Here is a 9,035-nt window from a genome sequence, read left to right as displayed (position 1 = left end):
TAATCCTAGCACTTCGGGAGGCTGAGGGGGTGGATCACCAGAGGTCAGGAGTGCGAGACCAGCTTGGCCAACATGGTGAAACCCCGTCTCTACTAAAAATACAAAACATTAGCTCGGTGTGATGGCGGGCACCTGTAATCCTAGCTACTCGGGAGGCTGAGGCAGGAGAATCACTTGAAACCAGGAGGCGGAGATTGCACAGTGAGCCAAGATCGCACCATTGCACTCCAGCCTGGGTGACAAAGGTGAAACTGTCTTAAAAAAAAAAAAAAGAACAAAAGAAAGAAAACCCCAGTTACTAAAGTCAGTTCCACCGCATTTCTGTTTTTCTGAGTCTGATAGCTTTCATTTGCTCACCAAATGTAGTTATACACAAATTTTTGACTGCTTTTCTAACTAAATGCTTCTCTCCTGTCTTACAAGTGTTAGTTCTTGTCTGCAACTTGACCATAGCTACCCCCAGGGCCCTGGTCGCACTCTCAATAGAGAGTTATGGCTGTGTATCCTCAATGAAACCCTGGGACACATCACACTTCCCTCCTCATCTATAAAATAGGGACTGAACACATCCTTCCCAGCTCTGTAATGCTAGGACCTACCAACTCCCTTTTCTCGCTCTGTTTCTTCTTTCCATGGCAGGGGTACTCAAATATTTCTTTTATTTACTTATTTATTTATTTTTTTTTTGAGATGGGGTATTGCTCTGTTGACCAGGCTGGAGTGCAGTGGCACAATCTCGGCTCACTGCAACCTCCATCTCCCAGGTTCAAGCGATTCTCCAGCATCAGCCTCCCGAGTAGCTGGGACTACAGGCGCACACCACTGCATCTGCCTAATTATTCTATTTTTAGTAGAGACGAGGGTTTCACCATGTTGGTCAGGCTGGTCTTGAACTCCTGACCTCAGGTGATCCACCTGCCTCAGCCTCCCAAAGCTCTGGGATTACAGGTGTGAACCACCACACCCAGCCTCAGATATTTCTTTTACTAACATATCATAAAGCATTATTTTCTTTTATTTATTTTATTTATTTATTTATTTTTTTATAATTTAGGTTTTAGGGTACATGTGCACAATGTGCAGGTTTGTTACATATGTATCCATGTGCCATGTTGATTTCCTGTACCCATTAACTTGTCATTTAGCATTAGGTATATCTCCTAATGCTGTCCCTCCCCACTCCCCCCACCCCACAACAGTCCCCAGAGTGTGATGTCCCCCTTCCTGTGTCCATGAGTTCTCATTGTTCAATTCCCACCTATGAGTGAGAACATGCGGTGTTTGGTTTTTTGTCCTTGCGATAGTTTACTGAGAATGATGTTTTCCAGTTTCATCCATGTCCCTACAAAGGACACGAACTCATCATTTTTTATGGCCGCATAGTATTCCATGGTGTATATGTGCCACATTTTCTTAATCCAGTCTATCGTTGTTGGACATTTGGGTTGGTTCCAACTCTTTGCTATTGTGAATAGTGCTGCAATAAACATACGTGTGCATGTGTCTTTATAGCAGCATGATTTATAGTCCTTTGGGTATATACCCAGTAATGGGATGGCTGGGTCAAATGGCATTTCTAGTCTAGATCCCTGAGGAATCGCCACACTGACTTCCACAATGGTTGAACTAGTTTACAGTCCCACCAACAGTGTAAAAGTGTTCCTATTTCTCCACATCCTCTCCAGCACCTGTTGTTTCCTGATTTTTTAATGATGGCCATTCTAACTGGTGTGAGACGGTATCTCACTGTGGTTTTGATTTGCATTTCTCTGATGGCCAGTGATGATGAGCATTTCTTCATGTGTTTTTTGGCTGCATAAATGTCTTCTTTTGAGAAGTGTCTGTTCATGTCCTTTGCCCACTTTTTGATGGGGTTGTTTTTTTCTTGTAAATTTGTTTGAGTTCATTGTAGATTCTGGATATTAGCCCTTTGTCAGATGAGTAGGTTGCAAAAATTTTCTCCCATTCTGTAGGTTGCCTGTTCACTCTGATGGTAGTTTCTTTTGCTGTGCAGAAGCTCTTTAGTTTAATGAGATCCCATTTGTCAATTTTGCCTTTTGTTGCCATTGCTTTTGGTGTTTTAGACATGAAGTCCTTGCCCATGCCTATGTCCTGAATGGTATTGCCTAGGTTTCCTTGTAGGATTTTAATGGTTTTAGGTCTAACATTTAAGTCTTTAATCCATCTTGAATTAATTTTTGTATAAGGTGTAAGGAAGGGATCCAGTTTCAGCTTTCTACATATGGCTATCCAGTTTTCCCAGCACCATTTATTAAATAGGGAATCCTTTCCCCATTTCTTGTTTTTGTCAGGTTTGTCAAAGATCAGATAGTTGTAGATATGCGGCATCATTTCTGAGGGCTCTGTTCTGTTCCATTGATCTATGTCTCTGTTGTGGTACCAGTACCATGCTGTTTCGGTTACTGTAGCCTTGTAGTATAGTTTGAAGTCAGGTAGCGTGATGCCTCCAGCTTTGTTCTTTTGGCTTAGGATTGACTTGGCGATGCGGGCTCTTTTTTGGTTCCATATGAACTTTAAAGTAGTTTTTTCCAGTTCTGTGAAGAAAGTCATTGGTAGCTTGATGGTGATGGTATTGAATCTATAAATTACCTTGGGCAGTATGGCCATTTTCACGATATTGATTCTTCCAACCCATGAGCATGGAATGTTCTTCCATTTGTTTGTATCCTCTTTTATTTCATTGAGCAGTGGTTTGTAGTTCTCCTTGAAGAGGTCCTTCACATCCCTTGTAAGTTGGATTCCTAGGTATTTTATTCTCTTTGAAGCACTTGTGAATGGGAGTTCACTCATGATTTGGCTCTCTGTTTGTCTGTTATTGGTGTACAAGAATGCTTGTGATTTTTGTACATTGATTTTGTATCCTGAGACTTTGCTGAAGTTGCTAATCAGCTTAAGGAGATTTTGGGCTGACAGAATGGGGTTTTCTAGATATACAATCATGTCATCTGCAAACAGGGACAGTTTGACTTCCTCTTTTTCTAACTGAATACCCTTTATTTCCTTCTCCTGCCTGATTGCTCTGGCCAGAACTTCCAGCACTATGTTGAATAGGAGCGGTGAGAGAGGGCATCCCTGTCTTGTGCCAGTTTTCAGAGGGAATGCTTCCAGTTTTTGCCCATTCAGTATGATATTGGCTGTGGGTTTGTCATAGATAGCTCTTATTATTTTGAGATACGTCCCATCAATACCTAATTTATTGAGAGTTTTTAGCATGAAGGGTTGTTGAATTTTGTCAAAGGCCTTTTCTGCATCTATTGAGATAATCATGTGGTTTTTGTCTAAAGCATTATTTTCTTATACAAAATTGAGAACCCCACAGTGGGGTACCATTGTCCTCATAGGATAAAGACGAATAGTCAACATCTGGCAAGCATTATGTGCGTGACAGTGTTCCAACTGTGGCATACTAATTTAACCCTCAGCAATAGTCTCATTTTACAAATTTTACAGCATAAATCTAGATGGAAAAGTCAAGTAACTTCCCCAAGGTCCCACGACTGCTCAGTGAGTTCAGGCAGATGAGCAAACAAAGGCTTAGAGTTCAGTTGTCTGAGGCTACACTGCTAAACAGTGGATGAACCTGGAATACAAAGGTTCATTCACTATCCAGCAGTAGAGTTTAAGTTTTATTCTGGAAATGTGAGAGTCACGGAACCACACAGAGGTGAGGAGTCTCTATCAGATGTGTTTGCAGTGAGGTCTCTCTGCACAATACAGAAGGACTCATGGAACCAGTGGGACCAATTAAGAGACATTATGTTGGGAGGCCAAGGTGAGTGGATCATTTGAGGTCAGGAGTTCGAGACCAGCCTGGCCAACATGGTGAAACCCCATCTCTACTAAAAATACAAAAATTAGCCTGGTGTGGTGGCGCACGCCTGTAGTCCCATCTACTCGAGATGCTGAGGCAGGAGAATCGCTTGAACCCAGGAGGTGGAGGCTGCAGGGAGCCAAGATCACACCATTGAACTCCAGCCTGGGCGACAGAGAGAGATTCTGTCTCAAAAAAAAGGAGAGAGAGACATTATGTTCATCTGGGAGAACAGGTAAGGCTAAAGGCAGTGGAAATGACTGAAGTGGATGGAAAAGTTTTGTGATCATTTGGGAGAGAGAACAGGAAGCGTTAGATGATTAGATGTGGAAGAACAGGGGAAGTAAAAGGAAAAACAGGCTGCTAAGGCTCTAGTTTGAAGGACTGGGTAAATAGCAGTGACTTTCTCCTACACAGACAATGTAGGAAGAGGAATAGGTATGGGGAATAAAATAGTTTTTGTCTGGGCGCAATGACTCACACCTGTAATCCCAGCACTTTAGGAGGCTGAGCTGGGTGGATTACGAGGTCAGGAGTTCAAGACCAGCCTGGCCAACATGGTGAAACCCTGTCTCTACTAAAATTACAAAAATTAGCCGGGCACGATGACGGGTGCCTGTAATCCCAGCTACTTGGAAGACTGAGGCAGGAGAATCGCTTAAACCTGAGGGGCGGAGTTTCCAGTGAGCCAAGATCGTGCCACTGCACCCTAGCCTGGGCAACAGCGCGAGACTCCGTCGTAAAAAAAAAAAAAAAAAAGATAGTTTTGGACTCTTAAGTATCGCATTGAAATGGAGCTCTCTGGTAGAAAGTTGGATAGAAACCTCTGTAGGCTAAGTCCATTCTGTGACATCACAACTCATGTTTTAAAAAATACACACACAAAGTCAAACCACTTAGGAAATTTCCTAAAATTTACATACTAAAATATGACAACTTTTTAGTTACTACTTTCTTAGAGCAACTTTGGATTTACAATCATAGTGAATGAGGTGTCATGTAAAATAAAGCTGTTCTATAAAAACAACATTTAAATTTTATTGTCATCAGAGCATATAGAAAACAATTGAAGCCATGGGTATGGCAGGGATTGCTTTAAAAAGCTGTGCCTAATAAGGGGAGTTGGAAAGAAAGGAGACTTGGGGGCTGGGTGCAGTGGCTCACAACTGTAATCCCAACACTTTGGGAGGCCTAGGCGGGCGGATCACCGGAGGTCCAGAGGAGTTCCAGACCGGCCTAGCCAACATGTGGAACCCCGTCTCTACTAAAAATACAAAAATTAGCTGGGCGTGGTGGTGGGCACCTGTAACCCCAGCTATTTGGGAGGCTGAGACAGGAGAATTGCTTGAACCCAGGAAATAGACGTTGCAGTGAGCCGAGATGGTGCCACTGCACTCCAGCCTGGGTGACAGAGCAAGACTCTGTCTAAAAAAAAAAAAGAAAAGAAAAGAAAGAAGACTTGGGGAATAGGGAGATTTAAGTGGCATTAAGTAAAGCCTGCAAATGTGAGCAGGGAGAGTCAAGGTATCTGATTGTTCATCAGAAACGGCTGATCGGGTGAGTCTCATCACAACGGAGCTGGTGTCTGCTTGTCATTTCTCTGATGGCCGCACCTAGCACAATATCTGGTCAATAGGGACTCAATACCTAATACCCCAATGAACAGTGTAAAATTCTGCCAGTTCAAAAACATGTCCATACCCACCAACGTCCCTCGTGGAGTTTTACTTCTTTCACTTACTGCAATGTTTTGAAGTTCGTCCCTCCTGTGGCCTGTATCCATAGTTTCTTTTCTTTGTGTAACTGAGCAGCACTCCACTGTATGCACAGACCACATGGGTCTATCCATTCTCTAGCTGACGGACACTTGGGTTGTTTCCAGTTGTTGCCTATAGTGAATGAGGCTGAGAACATTTATGTACACGTCTTTTTTGAACACATGCTTTCATTTCTTCTAGATAAATTCCTAGGGCTGGAATTGCTAGGTCAAATGGCTAGTTTATGCTTCTTTTTTTTTGCCTTTCTTATTCATAGCAATTACACTGATACATAATATTGGACATTTATATGAGGTACATGTGCTGTTTGGTTCCGTGCATCCACCATGTCATTATCAAGTCAGGATATTTGGGGTATGGCCTTGAGTATTTATCATTTCTGTGTTGAGTATATTTCAAGTTCTCTCTTGTAGCTATGTTGAAATATACAATATGTTATTGCTAACCATAGTCACCCTACTCTGCTATCCAACATTAGAACACATTCCTTGCATCTAACTGTAAGTGTGTATTCATTGACCAACCTCTCTGCATTCCCTTCTTATACTCGGAGAAGGAGAGAGGAAGGAGGGAAAGGAGCTGTGGCGGCTGAATTAGGGCCCAGGGATGGCTGTGTCCCAGTCCCGGGACCTGTCCATGTGCTGTGTTGTGTGACCACAGGGACTTCACAGATGTGATGATGTTAAGGGGCCTGAGGTGGAAGATGATCCTGGGTTATCTGAATAGGTCCAAGGTGGGGTCTTTATAAGAAGGAGGCAGGAGGGTCAGAGTGACAGCAGGTGTGGGGCTGGAGGAAAAGGGAGAGGAGGAGGGAGGGTGAGAGAAGACAGTGCGGAGGAGAGACAGAGAGAGAAAGACAGAGAGACAGAGAGAGAGAGAAAGAGAGAGAGAGAGGAGTGGGAGAGAGATTTGAAGATGCTGAGCTCTGGCTTTGAAGTTGGAGGAAGGGGCCAGGAGCCCAGGGCATCCTCTAGAAGCTGGAAAAATCCTGGAAATGGATTCTCCCCAGAGCCCTCAGAAGGAGCCTGGCCCAGTTGGCACCCTGATTTTAGCACTCTATGATTCATTTTAGACATCTGACTCCAGACCAGGGAGAGAATCAATGTGTGATGTTTGGGCCTCTAAATTACGTGTCATTTGTGACAGCAGCCACAGGAAAGTGAAACAGGAGCCATGGGAGAGACTCCCTAGGATGCCCCGAGGATCCCTCCCTGGCCCCACCCACAGAAACACAGGCCTGACCACTGCTGGTGCCCCCACCCTTCTAACACCCTGCTCAGCAGGAACCATGCAAGAGGGGCTGGGTGTGGCTGGGCCCTGTTCTCTCCCCCCACACCTTCTTCTCAGAGAGCAGCTGGAGCCCCAGACCCAGGGAGCCTCACAGAGAAATTCCCAACACAGGACCTGGTTTTCCATTTCCCAAAATGATGCTTCCTCCAAAGATGGCCAGTGACTCTCTGTGCCAAGCAGCTGAGAAACTCTTCATGTCCTAGCGCTGCCAGGCAGTCACCTGTGCACATGTCAGAGCCCAAATCCCATCAATAGTGAGGCCTTGGGTAAAACACATCCCCACTTTTAATTATGAGGAGATGCCTGGCCTCAGCATTGAGAACACCAACTTCCCTCGAGCAAAGACTTGTTTAATCTCTTAGAAATGAGGGAGCACACCAGCCTGAACAACATGGTGAAATCCTGTCTGTAATAAAAATACAAAAATTAGCTGGGCATTATGGCATGTACCTATAATTCCGGCTACTCAGGAGGCTGAGGCAGGAGAATCGGTTGAACCTGGGAGGCAGAGGTTATGGTGAGCCGAGATCGCACCATTGCACTCCAGCCTGGGCAATGCAGCGAGACTCCATCTAAAAAAAAAGAAAGAAATAATGGAGCACCTATTACCCTTCTTGCACAGGTTCCTGGGGAGCTCAGAGCCTATCTTTTGCAAGTGTCCTGAGCCTCTTGCAGGCCTTTCATGTGTGTTTCCTTCCTGGCTTCCTCCTATTTTTCTCACACCTCTGAACCTGCTGTCAGGTGAAGAATCAAGGTGGGCCCAAAATGTAAGAGCTCATGAATTTGATGGTGTTGGGGTAGCCTGGACAGTCCGGCCCTCAGGGGTGGGGAGCTGGGCAGAGAGGAAGGAGGGCATTCCAGGGGCCAGGGCCAGAAGCAGAGGGACTCCAGGCCCGGAGTAGGACTTCCAGGCTGAGGAAAGAGAGGCCGTGGGTGGGCAGAGGGTCCAGACCAGGACAGGGACAGAGGGTGTATCTGGAGGCTCAGCCAGAAATAGCTCCCTCCAGAAAGCAGGCAGCGAGTTGGGGGTTGAGCTGCAAGGAGAAAGGGGAGGAGGGAGAGAATGGAAGGACTGGTGTCCAGTGAGCCGACGCCTCCTATCCTGGCCTATTTCCCCAGGGGACACCCCTGGGAGGCTGTGATCCTCTCCTCCAGGCTACTTTCCCACTGGTGCCAGGATTCCCCCAACACCACACTGAGAACCCAGGAGAAGCATCAAATTATGAGAGATAAGAAATGAAGAGAGGGGGCAGGATTTCTGGTTGACAAAGGATATTTATTGAGGGTTTACTGGGTACAGGGAGAAGGGCTGGATGGCTTGAGATGCAGAGAGAGACCCCTCCCCTGGGATCCTGCAGCTCCAGGCCCCTGCAGGTGGGGTGGGGGCTGGGAACCTACGAACATTCTGCAGGGGCCACTGTCTTCTCTGCGGTGTGACCTGGCAGGTCGCCCCGTCCCCACCAGCCCAACCACAGGACCCTTCACAGCAGCTGGGTTCTTGGGGCTGCTCCCCCAGACTTCGGGGGACCGCAGCCCCCATGCCCCAGCAGATTCTGATGCCCGTGGACTTCACCTGACGGCCGTGGAGTTCTCTGCACCCCCGTGTACTCCCCACTAGTCGCCTCCAGAGTCTAAGGTGCCCTTCCTCAAATGAAGGTGGGAGGTTGACCCACGAACAGAGAGACGCCAGGCCCCAAAGGTGACGGGGCTCCAGGGACAGACACATCTCTGCCCTAACAGACCCTCTCCTTTCTGGTCAATGTCCTGGGAGGACTGGGCTCTGGGAGCTCACCCAGTCTCATCTGTCCCTCTGTTACGCCATGTCCTCACGACCCAGCAGAGGCCACAGAGCTGCAGCCTAGACCCAGAGCCCTCTCTGTGCCCTCCACTGGTCTCCCCTCAAGGTGACCCCTGTGTCCCCAGGCCCCCGTGTGTCCTTCACAGGCTGGATGGGCATCCAGCCCTGGGCCTAGACCCTGGGGTCCGGGGGACTGTCTCTAAGGCCACTCCAGGGCCCCTCATCAGAACCGGCATCTGTCCCTCACTCAGACATCTGCCCTGGGAGAGGGGAGGAGCCCTGACCCCGCCCAATCCCAGCTCAGGCCCCGGGACCAGGCTGTGTCCCGCTGTTGGAA

This window comes from Nomascus leucogenys, chromosome 7b (assembly GCF_006542625.1).
Source record: "Nomascus leucogenys isolate Asia chromosome 7b, Asia_NLE_v1, whole genome shotgun sequence".
Lineage (NCBI taxonomy): Eukaryota > Metazoa > Chordata > Mammalia > Primates > Hylobatidae > Nomascus > Nomascus leucogenys.
This window is presented reverse-complemented; position numbering follows the sequence as displayed.